Source organism: Scyliorhinus torazame, chromosome 4, assembly GCF_047496885.1.
Source record: "Scyliorhinus torazame isolate Kashiwa2021f chromosome 4, sScyTor2.1, whole genome shotgun sequence".
NCBI classification, from domain to species: Eukaryota; Metazoa; Chordata; class Chondrichthyes; order Carcharhiniformes; family Scyliorhinidae; genus Scyliorhinus; species Scyliorhinus torazame.
Window position 1 is genome coordinate 314,812,607 of NC_092710.1, and position 16,943 is coordinate 314,829,549.

General features: G+C 52.4%; 1 long non-coding RNA gene across 1 annotated transcript in view; it reads left to right on the forward strand.

Moving 5' to 3' along the window:
- Positions 1-426: 426 nt before the first annotated feature.
- The window catches only part of LOC140411754 (uncharacterized), a 125,722-nt gene continuing 109,205 nt past the window's right edge, over positions 427-16,943 (forward strand). The window contains exon 1 of the long non-coding RNA XR_011940994.1: positions 427-605. This is a non-coding gene — a long non-coding RNA (uncharacterized lncRNA). The remainder of the gene's footprint in view (positions 606-16,943) is intronic.

Below are 16,943 nucleotides of genomic sequence, written 5' to 3' on the forward strand. Positions count from 1 at the left end.
CGTCGCACGGCCGTTGGCTGGGCGGGGGTGGGGGCGCATGCGCGCGTGGCAGGTTGTTCGCGCGCGCGTGGCAGGTTGTTCGCGCGCGCGTCGCACGGCCGTTGGCTGGGCGGGGGTGGGGGGGCATGCGCGCGTGGCAGGTTGTTGGCGCGCGCTCTTCTGGTTGGATGAGCTTTGATTTGACCTGTGTGTAGATATCGGGAACTTTTAAAAACTCTTGTGCACCTGAAGTGAACTGAAGTGAAGTTTTTGAGTGCGGGCGAAAATGCCCACCGGAGTATGTCCAGGCAGTTAACTTCTCAGTGTTTCCCTTTGCTGGAATGTTTTCTGCGAAGCTGCAAGAGTTGAGAATAAATCTCTTCTCTCCCCCCCCCCCTCCCACCTTTTAAAAAAATATTATTTGTTCATTGGATTTGGGTGGGAATGGCTGCACACCAGCATTTATTGCTCATCCCTAATTGCCCTTCAGAAGGTGGTGGTGAGCTGCCTTCTTGAACCTGCAGTCCATGAGGTGTAGGTACACCCGCTGTGCTGTTAGGAAGGGAGCTCCAGGATGTTGACCCAGCGACAGTGAAGGAACAGCGATGTATTTCCAAGTGAGGATGGTGAGTGACTTGGAGGGGAACCTGCGGGTGGTGGTGTGTCCCAGGTGTCTGCTGCTCTTGTCCGAGATAGTAAAGGTCGCAAGTTTGGGAGGTGCTGCTCAAGGAAGCCTTGATGAGCTCCTCCAGTAGATGGTACACATGGCAGCTACTGTGTATTAGCAGTGGAGGGAGTGAATGTGGAAGGTGGTGGATGGAGTGCCAATCAAGCAGGCTGCTTTGCCCTGGACGGTGTCGAGCTTCTTGAGTGTTCAAGCTACACTCACCCAGGCAATTGGAGTCTATTCCATTACACCTGATTTGTGCCTTGTCGATGGAGCACAGGCTTTTTGGGGAGTCAGCAGTTAAATTACTCTCAGCAGAATTCCCAACCTCTGACCTGCTCTGGTATCCGTAGTACTTGTATAGCTAGTTCAGTTAAATTTCTAGTCAATGGTAATCCCTAGGATGTTGAGAGGGATAGTAAAGTTGAGTAACGAGCCATAACCCCTTTCATTAGCCCCTTTTAAAGTAATAATAACCTTTATGTAGGGAGACAGGTAGTACTGAGGGAGCAAGGGGGCTGCTGAAGGATTTGGACAGGCTAGGAGAGTGGGCAATGAAGTGGCAGATGAAATACAATGTGGAAAAGTGTGAGGTTATGCACATTGGAAGGAGAAATTTAAGCATAGACTATTTTCTAAATTGGGAAACGCTTCGGAAATCAGAAGCACAAAGGGATTTGGGAGTCCTTGTTCACGATTCTCTTAAGGTTAATGTGCAGGTTCAGTTGGCAGTTAAGAAGGCAAATGCAATGTTAGCATTTGTGGTATCAAGTATTGCAGTACCCGAGAGGCTGAAGACCATTGTTAAACCTAGGAGTTTACCATTGGCTGTTTGGTATGTAGCTCCGCCCTGAGAGGCGGGGTATAAGAACTGGTGCCGTCCCAGCAGCCCTCATTCTGTACCGAAGCTGCTGGGGAACAGTTCTAGTCTATTAAAGCCTTCAGTTATGTTACTACCTCGTCTTTAATTGTAATTGATCGTGCATCAATTTAATAGACTACACTTAAGCTGAAAGGATGGCTCTCTGAATCAAGCCGGAGTGTCTACAACTCAGCCCCCACGTGGAGAACTCGGCAGCGATATTTAAGCACTGGCTGGCGTGCTTTAAAGGCTACCTCGAGACGGCCGGAGGCACACCCTCAGGAGAACAGAAACTGCATCTCCTGCACTCCAGGGTAAGCCCTGGGATCTACACCCTCATCGAGGAGGCGGAGGACTTCAATGCTGCGATCGAACTGTTAAAAGGGCATTATATCCGCCCTGTAAATCAGGTCTACGCACGTCACCTACTTGCAACTAGACGGCAAAGCCCCGGGGAATCGTTGGAGGAGTTCTACCGTGCGCTACTGGTGCTGGGCAGAAACTGGCTGCCCGCAGGTTTCGGGGAGCGAGCACACGGAACTCATAATCCGGGATGCCTTCGTAGCAGGTATGAACTCCACAGAGATCCGCCAAAGACTCTTAGAAAAAGACACCCTGGGACTTAGAGAGGCACGGACCCTGGCAGGGTCCATGGATGTTGCCTCCAGATAAAGGGGATCTGCCTACCAAACCTCACTGCCCAAGGCAGGAAGTTCAACAAGTTCCGCCATTATGTCCTGCCGCACCTCTGCGCGGCTACACTCCTGGGGTTGGACTTCCAATGTAACTTGCAAAGCCTGACCTTCAAATTCGGTGGCCCTATACCCCCCTTTACTGTCTGCGGCCTAGCGACCCTGAAGGTCGACCCGCCTTCCCTGTTTGCGAACCTCACCCCGGATTGCAAACCCGTCGCCACCAGGAGCAGACGGTACAGTGCCCAGGACCGGACCTTCATCAGGTCAGAGGTCCAAAGGCTACTGAGTGAAGGGGTCATTGAAGCTAGCAACAGTCTCTGGAGAGCTCAAGTAGTGGTGGTGAAGACCGGGGAGAAACATAGGATGTTCATTGACTACAGTCAGACCATCAACAGGTTTACGCAGCTGGATGCGTACCCTCTCCCCTGCATATCCGACCTGGTAAACCGGATCGCGCAATATAAGGTCTTCTCCACGGTGGATCTCAAGTCCGCCTACCATCAGCTACCCCTCCGTACTAGTGACCGCAAATACACTGCCTTCGAAGCAGATGGGCGGCTCTATCATTTTTTAAGGGTTCCCTTTGGCGTCATTAATGGGGTCTCAATCTTCCAACGCGAGATGGACAGAATGGTTGACCGGTACGGCTTACGCGCAACGTTCCCGTATCTTGATAACGTCACCATCTGCGGCCATGACCAGCAGGACCACGACACCAACCTCCGAACATTTCTCCAGACTGCGAAAATCCTTAACATAGAATAAGGATAAATGCGTATTTAGCACCGACCGTCTAGCCATTCTAGGCTATGTAGTGCGAAATGGAGTTATAGGCCCCGACCCTGAACGCATGCGCCCCCTTATGGGGTTCCCCCTCCCTCACTGCCCCAAGGCCCTGAAGCGCTGCCTCGGCTTTTTCAGCTATTACGCCCAGTGGGTCCCTAACTATGCAGACAAAGCCCGACCCCTAATCCAGTCCACAACCTTCCCCCTGTCGACGGAGGCCCACCAGGCCTTCAGCCGCATCAAAGCAGACATTGCAAAGGCCATGATGTGCGCCATCGACGAGTCCCTCCCCTTCCAGGTCGAGGGCGATGCGTCCGACATAGCTCTGGCCGCCACCCTCTACCAAGCGGGCAGACCCGTGGCCTTCTCCCGTACTCTCCATGCTTCCGAAATTCGCCATTCCTCGGTCGAAAAAGAGGCACAAGCCATAGTAGAAGCTGTATGACATTGGAGGCATTACCTGGCCGGCAGGAGATTCACTCTCCTCACTGACAAATGGTCGGTGGCGTTCATGTTCGATAATGCACAGTGGGGCAAGATAAAAAACGACAAGATCTTGTGGTGGAGGATAGAACTCTCCACCTACAACTACGAGATCTTGTATCGTCTCGGGAAGCTAAACGAGCCTCCTGATGCCCTGTCTCACGGCACATGTGCCACCGCACAAGTGGACCGCCTCCGAGCCCTCCACGAGGACCTCTGCCACCCGGGGGTCATAGAACCATAGAATTTACAGTGCAGAAGGAGGCCATTCGGCCCATCGGGTCTGCACCGGCTCTTGGAAAGAGCACCCTACCCAAGGTCAACACCTCCACCCTATCCCCATAACCCAGTAACCCCACCCAACACTAAGGGCAATTTTGGACACTAAGGGCAATTTATCATGGCCAATTCACATAACCGCACATCTTTGGACTGTGGGAGGAAACCGGAGCACCCGGAGGAAACCCACGCACACACTGGGAGGATGTGCAGACTCCGCACAGACAGTGACCCAAGCCGGAATCGAACCTGGGACCCTGGAGCTGTGAAGCAATTGTGCTATCCACAATGCTACCGTGCTGCCCCACTCATTTTTTGCACTTCATTAAGACTCGCAACCTGCCCTACTCCATCGAGGTCAGGACGGCCACCAGGGACTGCCAAATCTGCGCGGAGTGCAAACCGCACTTCTACCGGCCAGAGAGGGCGCACCTGATAAAGGCTTCTCGTCCCTTTGAACGCCTCAGCATGGACTTCAAAGGCCCCCTCCCCTCCACCGACCGCAACACGTACTTCCTGAACGTGATTGACGAGTACTCCCGGTTCCCATTCGCCATCCCCTGCCCAGACATGACCGCAACAACCGTCATCAAGGCCCTCCAGAGTATCTTTACACTGTTCGGTTTCCCCGCGTACATAGTGATAGGGGATCCTCCTTTATGAGCGACGAACTGCGTCAATTCCTGCTCAACAGGGGCATTGCCTCAACCAGGATGACCAGTTACAACCCTGGGGAAATGGGCAGGTAGAGCGGGAGAACGGACCGGTCTGGAAGACCGTTCTACTGGCCCTACGATCCAGGAATCTCCCAATCTCCCGCTGGCAAGAAGTCCTCCCGGAGGCCCTCTACGACATCCGATCACTGCTCTATACAGCTACCAACCAGACACCTCATGAACGTCTCCTTGTCTTCCCCAGGAAATCCTCCTCCGGGACCTTACTCCCAACCTGGCTAGCAACACGGGCAGCACGGTAGCATTGTCGATAGCACGATTGCTTCACAGCTCCAGGGTCCCAGGTTCGATTCCAGCTTGGGTCACTGTCTGTGCGGAGTCTGCACATCCTCCCCGTGTGTGCGTGGGTTTCCTCCGGGTGCTCCGGTTTCCTCCCACAGTCCAAAGATGTGCGGGTTAGGTGGATTGGCCATGATAAATTGCCCTTAATGTCCAAAATTGCCCTTAGTGTTGGGTGGGGTTGCTGGGTCATGGGGATAGGGTGGAGGTGTGGACCTTGGGTAGGGTGCTCTTTCCAAGAGCCGGTGCAGACTTGATGGGCCGAATGGCCTCCTTCTGCACTGTAAATTCTATGATATCTATGATAACACCCGGACTCATCCTGCTCCGGAAGCACGTGCGGGTGCACAAGTCGGACCCGTTGGTCGGGAGGGTCCACCTGCTGCACGCTAACCCCCAGTACACCTATGTGGCGCTCCCTGACGGCCGGCAAGATACAGTCTCCCTTCGGGTCCAGACGCCCACCGGAACCCCACGCGCACCCGAACCATTACCCCTCCCCCTCCACAGGACCTCACAGGAGGGTCACTCCTCCCGCCGCTCCTGCCTAGGCCCTCCCACCCACCGTCGCCCCCTACAGGCGCCCCCCTCTTGTGTCAACCGTTTGCCCCATCAGCGCCGTCTAGGGGTGACGAAGCTGCCATGGAGGCCGAAGCCACGCTCCCAGAGTCGCAGACACCCGGACCTCCACCAGAATCACTACCGAAGCTCAGATGATCCAGGAGGACGACCAGGCCACCCGACCGACTGATTGCTTCAGTGTAACTGTAACTGTAAATGAACACTGAATGTATATACCTTCCACACTTGTAAATATTCTCGACAACTCTGTAAGGAGGTATCACGGTACCTCCATATCTGATCATACCATGTTAGATGCAATTGTAAACACTGGCCACCACCCCCGCCGGACTCTTTTTTTTAACAGGGGGTGAATGTGGTATTATCAGGTATTGCAGTACCTGAGAGGCTGAAGACCATTGGTTAAACCTAGGAGTTTACCATTGGCTGTTTGGTATGTAGCTCCGCCCTGACAGGCGGGGTATAAGAACCGGTGCCGTCCCAGCAGCCCTCATTCTGTACCGAAGCTGCTGGAGAACAGTTCTAGTCTATTAAAGCCTTCAGTTATGTTACTACCTCATCTTTAATCGTAATTGATCGTGCATCAGCATTCATGTCAAGAGCACTAGAATACAAGACCAGGGATGCACTACTGAGGCTGTATAGCTCAGAACTGCTCAGTCCAGAATCGTAAGCAACTGCAGACTGTGGTGAATTCAGCCCAACGCACCACACAAACTTGCCAACCCCACACTGATTCTGTATACACGTCTCACTGCTTCAGAAAGGCAGACAGCATTATCAGAGACCCCTCTCACCCAGGTATTGCCTTCTTCCAGACCCTTCCATCAGGCAGAAGGTACAGAAGTCTGAAGACTTGGACATTCAGACATAGGAACAGCTTCTTCCCCACAGCTACAAGACTCCTCAATGACTCCCCCTCGGACTGATCTGTTCCCTGTAAGAACACTATTCACGACGCCCTATGCTGCCCTTGCTCATGTATTTGCTTTGTTTGGCCCCTTGTTCCGCACTGGAACCAATCACTGTTTTGTCGATGTACATTTGTCAATGATCCCTGTTGATTATTCTTGTGTCTACTATGTATGTACGTATTCCTCGGCCGCAGAAAAATACTTTTCACTGTACTTCGGTACATGTGACAATCAAATCAAAATAAGGCTCTGGTCAGACTCCATTTGGAGCATTGTGAGCAGTTTTGGGCCCCATATCTAAGGAAAAATTGCTGGCCTTGGAAAGGGTCCAGAGGAGGTTCACAAGAATGATCCCTGGAATGAACAGCGTGTCGTATGAGGAACGGTTGAGGCCTCTGGGTCTGTCCTTGTTGGAGTTTAGAAGGATGAGGGGGGAATCGTTTATTAAAAAAATTTAGAGTACCCAATTAATTTTTCCAATTAAGTGGCAATTTAGCGTGGCCAATCCACCTACCCTGCACATCTTTTGTGTTGTGGGGGCGAAACCCACACAAACACGGAGAGAACGTGCAAACTCCACACGGATGGTGACCCAGAGCCGGGATCGAACCTAGGACCTCGGCGCCGTGAGGCTGCATGCTACCCACTGCACAACCGTGCTGACCCTGAGGGGGGATCTTATTGAAACTTACAGGATACTGCGAGGCCTGGATAGAGTGGATGTGGAGAGAATGTTTCCACTTGCAGGAAAAACTAGAGTCAGAGGACACAATCACACACTAAAGAGGCGACCCTTTAAAACAGAGGTGAGGAGGAATTTCTTCAGCCAGAGGGTGTGAATCTGTGGAACTCCTTGCCGCAGTAGGCTGTGGAGGCAGAGATAGATAGGTTCTTGATTAATAGGAGATCAGGGGTTATGGGGGAAGGCTGGAGAATGGGGATGAGAAAAATATCAGACGTGATTGAATGGCGGAGCAAACTCGATGGGCCGAGTGGCCTAATTCTGCTTCTATGTCTTATGGTATATGGTTTTATTATTGTCACAAGTAGGCTTACATTAACACTGCAACGAAGTTACTGTGAAAATCCCTTAGGTACCACACTCCGGCACCTGTTCGGGTTACCAGAGGGAGAATTCAGAATATCCAATTCATCTAACAAGCACGTCTTTCGAGACTTGTGGGAGGAAACCGGAGTATCCGGAGGAAACCCACGCAGACACTGGGAGAACATTCAGACTTAGCAAAGACAGTGACCCAAGCGTGAACTGAACCTGGGACCCTGGCGCTTTGAAGCAACAGTGTTAACTACTGAGCTTCCGTGCCTCCCTATAATTTAATAATAATCACTTATCACAAGTAGGCTTCAATGAAGTTAATGTTAAAAGCCCCTTGTCGCCACATTTGACCCAGTGACCCTTGACGACCCTGCCATCAGAATATAATGTGGGTTGGGTACCCCCAAATGCTGGTGGTGGGACCCAGAGGAACCATGGGATGATTTGGAAGGAGGTGCTCAAATAAGTGTTTTTGGAGCAGGCAAGGAGATAGATTGGGGGTTCGCCCCTGTCCACACTCTGAGCTCTGGCTTTGTAACTCCGAAAAAGTAATTTAAAAAAAACTAGGTCCAATGTGTTTATCACTAAGTAGCATCCTATGTTAGCCTCCACCCAGACATCAGTACAAGATTAGCCCTGCTCATCATACTTAAGTGGGCACTAATATTCAGGCTGGGTTCGCTCCCCTCATTGGGATTTCCTCACCTTTTCTGGCTGTTCTCTCCAGGCAGCTGTATGTACAGCCCTTAATACTGACACCTTCTGACACCTTTACTAATGTTTCCATTGTTTTATCCTCAAATGACCACTTGGGCTGGGACTTTCGTTGTAGTAATAACAATAATCTTTGAGTTATGAGGCTTACATTAACACAATGAAGTTACTGTGAAAATCTCCTCGTCGCCACACTACGGCGCTTGTTCGAGTATACTGAATGAGAATTCAGAATGTCCAAATCACCTAACAGCACGTTTTTTGGGACTTGTGGGAGGAAACCGGGGCACCTGGAGGAAACCCAGATATGGGGAGAACGTGCGGACTCCGCATAGACGGTGACACAAGCCGGGAATCAAACCTGTGTGCTCCCTTCAGTTTTTTTATGTTTTGGCAAAATGTCTAACTTGCAATTGTAACACTCATTTACCTCATTGAGACCAGGCATTTTCCCATTCCTGTAACCATCACTTACCAAGGGAGTCAAAAAAAAAAAATGTTTTTATTGCAGTTTTTCCATTTTATACACTGTACATAGACAAAGGTAAGTGGATCGGGAACAATTTACAAGAACTCTCCATTAGCATTGCCCCCAACCTCCTCCTTGTCCCCCCCCTTTTTGTTTCAGGATACTTTATTGGATGATATATTTTTCAGTGAGTGATTGTCATCTATTAACATGCTTTCCCCTCTCCTTTTCCTCTTCCCACTATTGATCGCCCTACCCCACCCCCTTTTCCTGTTTTAGGTGTTCTTGTTCTTTTTGTCCTTACTCTCAGCCCCCTATTGTCCATTACAGCCGCTCCCATACCTCTTTATCTGTTCCTTTCTGTTGTTCACTCCCGTGCACCCCCCTCACCCCTCCACTCTATTGGCTTCAAACAGATCAAAGAACAAAGAAAGTTACAGCACAGGAACAGGCCCTTCGGCCCTCCAAGCCTGCACCGACCATGCTGCCAGGCTGAACTAAAACCCCCTACTCTTCCAGGGACCATATTCCTCTATTCCCATCCTATTTGTCAAGATGCCCCTTAAAAGTCACTATTGTATCTGCTCCCACTTCCTTCCCTGGTAGTGAGTTCCAGACTCCCACCACCCTCTTGTTGACTTCTATCAGGTCGTCAATCAACCTCCGTCGTTCCAGTGAGAACAAACCAAGATTCTTCAAACTCTCCTCATAGCCAACGCCCTCCTTACCAGGCAAAATCCTGGTAAATCTTTTCTGTACCCTCTCCAAAGCCTCCACATCCTTCTGGTTGTGTGGCGACCAGAATTGAACACTATATTCCAAGTGCGGCTGAACTAAGATTCTATAAAGCTGAAACTGTATAAGGTGTTAGTGAGGCCAGTTTTGGTCTCCTTACCTGAGAAAGGACGTACTGGCGCTGGAGGGTGTGCAGAGGAGATTCATTAGATTAATCCCAGAGTTGAGGAGGTTGGATTACGAGGAGAGGTTGAGTAGACTGGGACTGTACTCGTTGGAATTTAGAAGGATGCGGGAGGATCTTATAGAAACATAAAATTATGAAGGGAATAGATAGGATAGATGCGGGGTGGATGTTTCCACTGGCGGGTGAAAGCAGAACTAGGGGGCATAGCCTTAAAATAAGGGGAAGTAGATTTAGGACTGAGTTTAGGAGGAACTTCTTCACCCAAAGGGTTGTGAACCTATGGAATTCCCTGTCCAGTGAAGCAGTTTAGGCTCCTTCATTAAATGTTTTCAAGACAAAGATAGATAGTTTTTTGAAAATAAAGGGTTATGGTGTTCGGGTGGGAAAGTGGAGCTGAGTCCACAAAAGATCAGCCATGATCTCTCTGAGGCTCGAAGGGCCAGATGGCCTATTCCTGGTCCTCGTTCTTATGTTCTTATAAAATGACTTGCCAATTTTTAAACTCAATGTCCCGGCTGATGAAGACAAGCATGTTGTATGCCTTCTTAACTACCATCTCCACCTGCATTGCCACTTTCAGTGACCTGTGTATCTGTACACCCAGATCCCTCTGCCTATTGATACTCTTAAGGGTTCTGTCATTTACTGTTAATTTACCATCTGTATTAGACCTTCCATAATGCATAACTTCACATTTGCTGGAATAAACTCCATCTGCCATCTCTCTGCCCAAGTCTCCATCCAATCTGTATCCTCTGACGGTCCTCATCGCTATCCGTAATTCCACCAACCTTTGTGTGTTCCGCAAACTTACCAATCAAACCAGTTACAATTTCTTCCTATATATATTACAAATAGCAAAGATCCCAGCACTGATCTCTGAGGAATGCCACTAGTAATAGCCCTCCATTCAGAAATGCACCCTTCCACTGCCACCCTCTGTCTTATATGACCAAGCCAGTTCTGTGTCCATCTTGCCAGCTCACCTCTGATCCCGTGCGACTTCATCTTCTGTTCCAGGTCCTGGAACAAGTTGGTGAATGGCCTCCACGTTTTATGGACGCCATCTTCAGCCTCTTCCACGCCGCCGCCTCCCCCTCCATTACCCACTTGCGTATCATCGCCACATTGGCAGCCCACTAGTACCCACACAGATTAGGCAACGCTAGCCCTCCTCTTCCTGCTCCGTTCCAGAAACCCCCTTCTCACCCTCGGGGTCTTTTTCGCCCATACAAACCCCATGATGTTCCTGCTGACCCGCTTAAAAAAGGCCTTAGGGATCAGGATAGGGAGGCACTGGAATATAAAAAGGAACCTCTGGAGCACCATCATCTTCACCGACTATACCCTACCCGCCAGGGAGAGTGGCAGCATATCCCAGCTTTTAAACTACTCCATCTACTCCACCAGCCTCGTCAAGTTGAGCTTCTGTAGGGCCCCCAGCTCCTGGCCACCTAGATCCCTAGTTACCGAAAACTCCTTTCCGCCCTCTTCAGTGGAAGGTCGCCTATCCCCCTTCCCTGGTCCCCGGGTGTATCACGAATAGCTCACTCTTCCCCATGTCGAGCTTATACCCGGAAAAGCCTCCAAACCCCCTGAGGATCCGCATCACGTCCGGCATCTCCCCACCGGGTCTGCGACACACAGTAACAGGTTGTCGGCATACAGTGATAACCGGTCCCCCCCCCCCTGCTCCAGCCCCCTCCAGTTCCTGGACTCCCTCAAAGCCATTGCCAAATTGCCAACGCAAATAGCAGGGGGATAGGGGGCACCCCTGCCTCGTCCTCTGGTACAGCCAAAAGTATTCTAACCTCCACCGATTTGTGGCCACACACGCCACCGGGGCTTCGTACAGTAACCTAACCCAACTAACGAACCCCTCCCCGAACCCGAACCTCCTCAACACTTCCCACAGGTACCCCCACTCCACCCTATCGAAGGCCTTCTCCGCATCCATAGCCGCCACTATCTCCGCTTCCCCCTCCACTGCAGGCATCATGATTACATTTAGGAGCCTCCGCATATTAGTGTTTAGCTACCTTCCCTTCACGAAACCCGCCTTGTCCTCGTGGATCACCCCCGGAACACAGTCCTCAATTCTGGTAGCCAACACCTTCGCTAACAGCTTTGCATCCACGTTGAGGAGCGAGATTTGCCTATACGACCCACACTGTAAAGGGTCCTTGTCCCGTTGCGAGATCAGCGCCCTGGACATCGTCGGGGGTAGGGCCCCCACCCCCCTCCCTCGCCTCATTGAAAGTCCTCACTAGTAGTAGGCCCAACAGGTCCATATACTTCCTGTAAAATTCCACCGGGAACCCACATGGCCCCGGTGCCTTCCCCGCCTGCATACTCCCCAGCCCCTTAGTCAGCTCCTCCAGCCCTACCGGTCCACCTGCCCCTCCTCTACCCCCGGGAACCTCAGCCGATCCAGAAAATGACGCATCCCCCCCATCTCCGTCGGGGGCTCAGACCTATACAGCCCCTCATAGAAGTCTCTAAATACCCCATTTATTCCCACCGCACTCCGCAACGTGTTCCCCCTTTTATCCCTAACTCCCCCAATCTCCCTCGCCTGGAGGCTTTGTCGCTCCTTGAGTAGTCCTGCATCGGGGACCTCTGCATACCTCCTATCTACCCCACCAACCTCTCCCTCTCTCTCCTCTCCTTCCCCTCCTTGTGGGCCCTAGTGGAGATTAGCTCCCCCCTCATCACCGCCTTCAGCGCCTCCCAGACCACCCCTACCTGCACCTCCCCATTATCGTTCACCTCTTAAGTATCTTTCAATGCACCCCTGGATCCGCCCGCTCACCTCATCTGCCAGCAAACCCACCTCCAGGCGCCACAGCGGGCGCTGGTCCCTCTCCTCCCCTAGCTCAAGCTCCACCCAGTGCGGGGCATGGTCTGAGATGGCTATGGCCGAATACTCCGTGTCCTCCATCCTCGGGATCAACGCCCTGCTCAAAACTAAGAAGTCAATCCGGGAGTAGGCATTATGGACGAGGGAGAAGAAACATTCCCTGGCCCCCATCCTAACAAACCTCCATGGGTACACTCTTCCCATCTGGTCCATAAACCCCCTCAACACCTTGGCCACCGCCGGCCTCTTACCCACCCTGGATCTAGAGCGGTCCAATGCTGGATCCAATACCGTATTAAAGTCCCCCTCCATTATCAAGCTCCCTACCTCCAGGTCCGGAATCCGACCCAACATGCGGCTCGTATATGCGGCATTGTTCCAATTCGGGGCATACACATTCACCAAGACCACCCGCACCCCCTGCAGCTTACCGCTCACCATCACATACCTACCTCCATTGTCTGCCACGGTGCTCAACGCCTCAAACGACACCCGCCTCCCCACCAAAATCGCCACCCCTCGATTCTTTGCGTTCAACCCGAGTGGAAAATCTGCCCTACCCACCCCTTTCTCAGCCTAACCTGGTCTGCAACCCTCAAATGTGTCTCCTGGAGCATGACCACATCTGCCTTCAGTCCTTTCAGGTGCGCGAACACACGGTCCGTCTTGACCAGCCCGTTCAGGTCTATCACATTCCAAGTTATCAGCCGGATCAGGGGGCTACATGCCCCCCCTGCCGATTAGCCATCTCCCTTTCTAGGCCAGCTGCGTGCCCGCGCCTCCCGCACTCTCCCCTCCCCTCAATGGCAGCTCCCCTTTGGCCAATGCAGCAGCAACCCAGTTTACCCCCCCCCCCCCAAAGCTAGGTCCCCCCCCTAGCTGCGTTGCTCCCCCATAGCACTCCTGTAAGTCAGCTGACTCCTGTTGACCCCGGTTGCTCCCACCACTCCATTGACCCCCCCCCAGTGTGAGAATCTCCCTCCCCCCCCCACCCTCCTGTCCATCAGCAGGCGCTCCTCTCCAGCACCACCCCTGACCCCGCCCCCTTCCTTCCCTAGCGTGGGGGAAAAAAACCTGCACTTTCTACCAAGCTGGCCCCGCCCACTCAGGCGCAACTCCCTTTTGTGGCCTGATCCCAGCTCCCCCACCTCGGGCCTCCCCTCTCCCAATGGGGCCCCCTCTTCCAACCACAGACGCCCACACTCTCACCAAACCCCCACCACAAACCATTTCACCCTACCCCACCCAGCACCCAAAAAAAACCCCAGTACCAAACAGAACAGAACATCTCCCCCAAAACACAACAATCAAATCAATCCCCTCTTGACATCCCCTCGCAACCGACCCTCAATCCGAGCCCAACTTTTCGGCCTGGATAAATGTCCACGCCTCCTCCGGCGTCTCGAAGTAGTGGTGGCGGTCCTTGAAAGTGACCCACAGTCACGCCGGCTGCAACATTCCAAATTTCCGATGCAGAGCCGCCTTAGCCCGATTGTACCCGGCCCTTTTCTTGGCCACCTCCGCGCTCCAGTCCTGGTATATCTGGACCTCTGCATTCCCCCTCCTGCTACTCCGCTCCTTCTTTGCCCACCTTAGGACACGCTCCCTGTCCACAAAGTGGTGGAACCGCACGAGCACCGCCCGCGGCGGCTCGTTGGGCTTGGGCCTCCTCGCCAGGACTCGGTGGGTCCCCTCCAGCTCCAGGGGCCCCCGCGAAGGCCCCCACGCCCATCAACGGGTTCAGCATCGTGACCACGTATGCTCCAACATCCGACCCCTCCACTCCCTCCGGGAGACCCAGAGTCCGCAGGTTCTTCCTCCTCGACCGGTTCTCCATGTCCTAGAATTTCTCCTGCCATTTCTTATGCATCGCCTCGTGCGCCTCTACCTTCACTGCCAGGCCCAAGATCTCGTCCTCGTTCTCCGAGGCCTTTTGCCACACCTCCCGGATCGCCGCACCTTGAGCCTTCTGGGTCTCGAGCAGCTTGTCTATCGAAGACTTCATCGGCTCCAACAGCTCTGCCTGAAACTCCTGCTGTTCCTGCGACCACTGCGCCCACGCTGCCTGGTCTCCACCGCGCCATTTTGGTTTTCCTCCCTCTCACTTTTCGCTGCTCTAAAACTACTTTTTTCAGCGCTCCACTCCTGGTCCAATCCATACAGTGCCGGGGAAATGTTACTATCACCTTCCCACACTGGGAACCGTCGAACAAATGCCGCTGGGGGCCCTAAATAGAGCCCAAAAGTCAGTTTCTGTCGGGAACTGCCGAACGTGCGACTTAGCTCCGCATAGCCGCAACCGGAAGCCTGGTGGAGAAATTCTGACAGGTCTGCCAGCCGGTCTGCAGCTTTGGGTGGTGTTGCTGACTGACAGCCGAGCAGGATTCTTTGACAGGCGATTAGGGAAGCAAAGGCAAGGCCGCCAGCCCTCTTCCCCATAAATAATTCTGGATGGTCTGATACCCCGAAGACTACAACTCTTGGGCATGGCTCTACCCTCACCCCACAACCTTGGACGTTGCCTCGAAGAAGATTGTCCAGAACCCGACAAGTTTGGGGCATGCGCCTTCCGGTTGCGGCTATGCAGAGCTAAGTCACACATTCGGCAGCTCCCGCTAAAAACGGACTTTTGGGCTCTTTTTAGGGCCCGCAACGGCGCTTGTTCGACGTTTCCCGGTGTGGGAAGGGGACAGCAACATTCCCCCGATAGTGTATGGAGTGGACCAGGAGTGGGGCGATTTTAAAAAAGTGGCATTGAAGCAAAGAAAGGTGCAAGGGAGGAGGACCAAGATGGCGGTGGGCGGAGACCAGACACCGTGGAGGCAGTGGGCGCAAGAGCAGCAGGAGCTTCTCCAGCACTGTTTTAAGGAACTGAAAGCAGAGCTGCTGGAGGCTTCAATCGATAAGCTGCTGGAGACCCAGATGGTCCAAGGGGCGGCGATCCGGGAGGTCCGGCAGAAGGTCTCCGAGAATGAGGACGAGATCCTGGGCCTGGCGGTGAAGGTGGAGGTGCACGAGGCGCTCCACAAGAAATGGCAGGCGAGGTTCGAGGAGATGGAGAACCGGTCGAGGCGGAAAAACCTGCGGATCCTTGGTCTCCCGGAGGGGCTGGAGGGATCGGACGTGGGGGCCTACGTGGTCACCATGCTGAATTCGCTGATGGGAGCGGAGGCCTTTCAGGGGCCTTTGGAGCTGGAGGGGGCCCACCGAGTGCTGCGAGGAGGCCCAAGTCCAGCGAGCCGCCGCGGGCGGTGCTGATGCGGTTCCACCGGTTTGCTGATCGAGAGTGTGTATTAAGGTGGGCCAAGAAGGAGCGGAACAACAGGTGGGAGAACGCGGAGGTTCGGATCTACCAGGATTGGAGTGCGGAGGTGGCGAAGAAGAGGGCCGGTTCCAACCGGGCGAAGGCAGTGCTGCACAGGAAGGGGGTGAAGTTCAGTATGCTGCAGCCGGCGCGTCTGTGGGTCACATAAGAACATAAGAACTAGGAGCAGGAGTAGGCCATCTGGCCCCTCGAGCCTGCTCCACCATTCAATGAGATCATGGCTGATCTTTTGTGGACTCAGCTCCACTTTCCGACCCGAACACCGTAACCCTTAATCCCTTTATTCTTCAAAAAACTATCTATCTTTATCTTAAAAACATTTAATGAAGGAGCCTCTACTGCTTCACTGGGCAAGGAATTCCATAGATTCACAACCCTTTGGGTGAAGAAGTTCCTCCTAAACTCAGTCCTAAATCTACTTCCCCTTATTTTGAGGCTATGCCCCCTAGTTCTGCTTTCACCCGCCAGTGGAAACAACCTGCCCGCATCTATCCTATCTATTCCCTTCATAATCTTATATGTTTCTATAAGATCCCCCCTCATCCTTCTAAATCCCAACGAGTACAGTCCCAGTCTACTCAACCTCTCCTCGTAATCCAACCCCTTCAGATCTGGGATTAACCTAGTGAATCTCCTCTGCACACCCTCCAGTGCCAGTACGTCCTTTTTCAAGTAAGGAAACCAAAACTGAACACAATACTCCACGTGTGGCCTCACTAACACCTTATACAATTGCAGCATAACCTCCCTAGTCTTAAACTCCATCCCTCTCGCAATGAAGGACAAAATTCCATTTGCCTTCTTAATCACCTGTTGCACCTGAAAACCAACTTTCTGCGACTCATGCACTAGCACACCCAGGTCTCTCTGCACAGCAGCATGTTTTAATATTTTATCATTTAAATAATAATCCCTTTTGCTGTTATTCCTACCAAAATGGATAACCTCACATTTGTCAACATTGTATTCCATCTGCCAGACCCTAGCCCATTCACTTAGCCTATCCAAATCCCTCTGCAGACTTCCAGTATCCTCTGCACTTTTTGCTTTACCACTTATCTTAGTGTCGTCTGCAAAAATGGACACATTGCCCTTTGTCCCCAACTCCAAATCATCTATGTAAATTGTGAACAGTTGTGGGCCCAACACTGATCCCTGAGGGACACCACTAGCTACTGATTGCCAACCAGAGAAACACCCATTAATCCCCACTCTTTGCTTTCAATTAATTAACCAATCCTCTATCCATGCTACTACTTTCCCCTGAACGCCATGCATCTTTATCTTATGCAACAACCTTTTGTGTGGCACCTTGTCAAAGGCTATGGCACCTTGT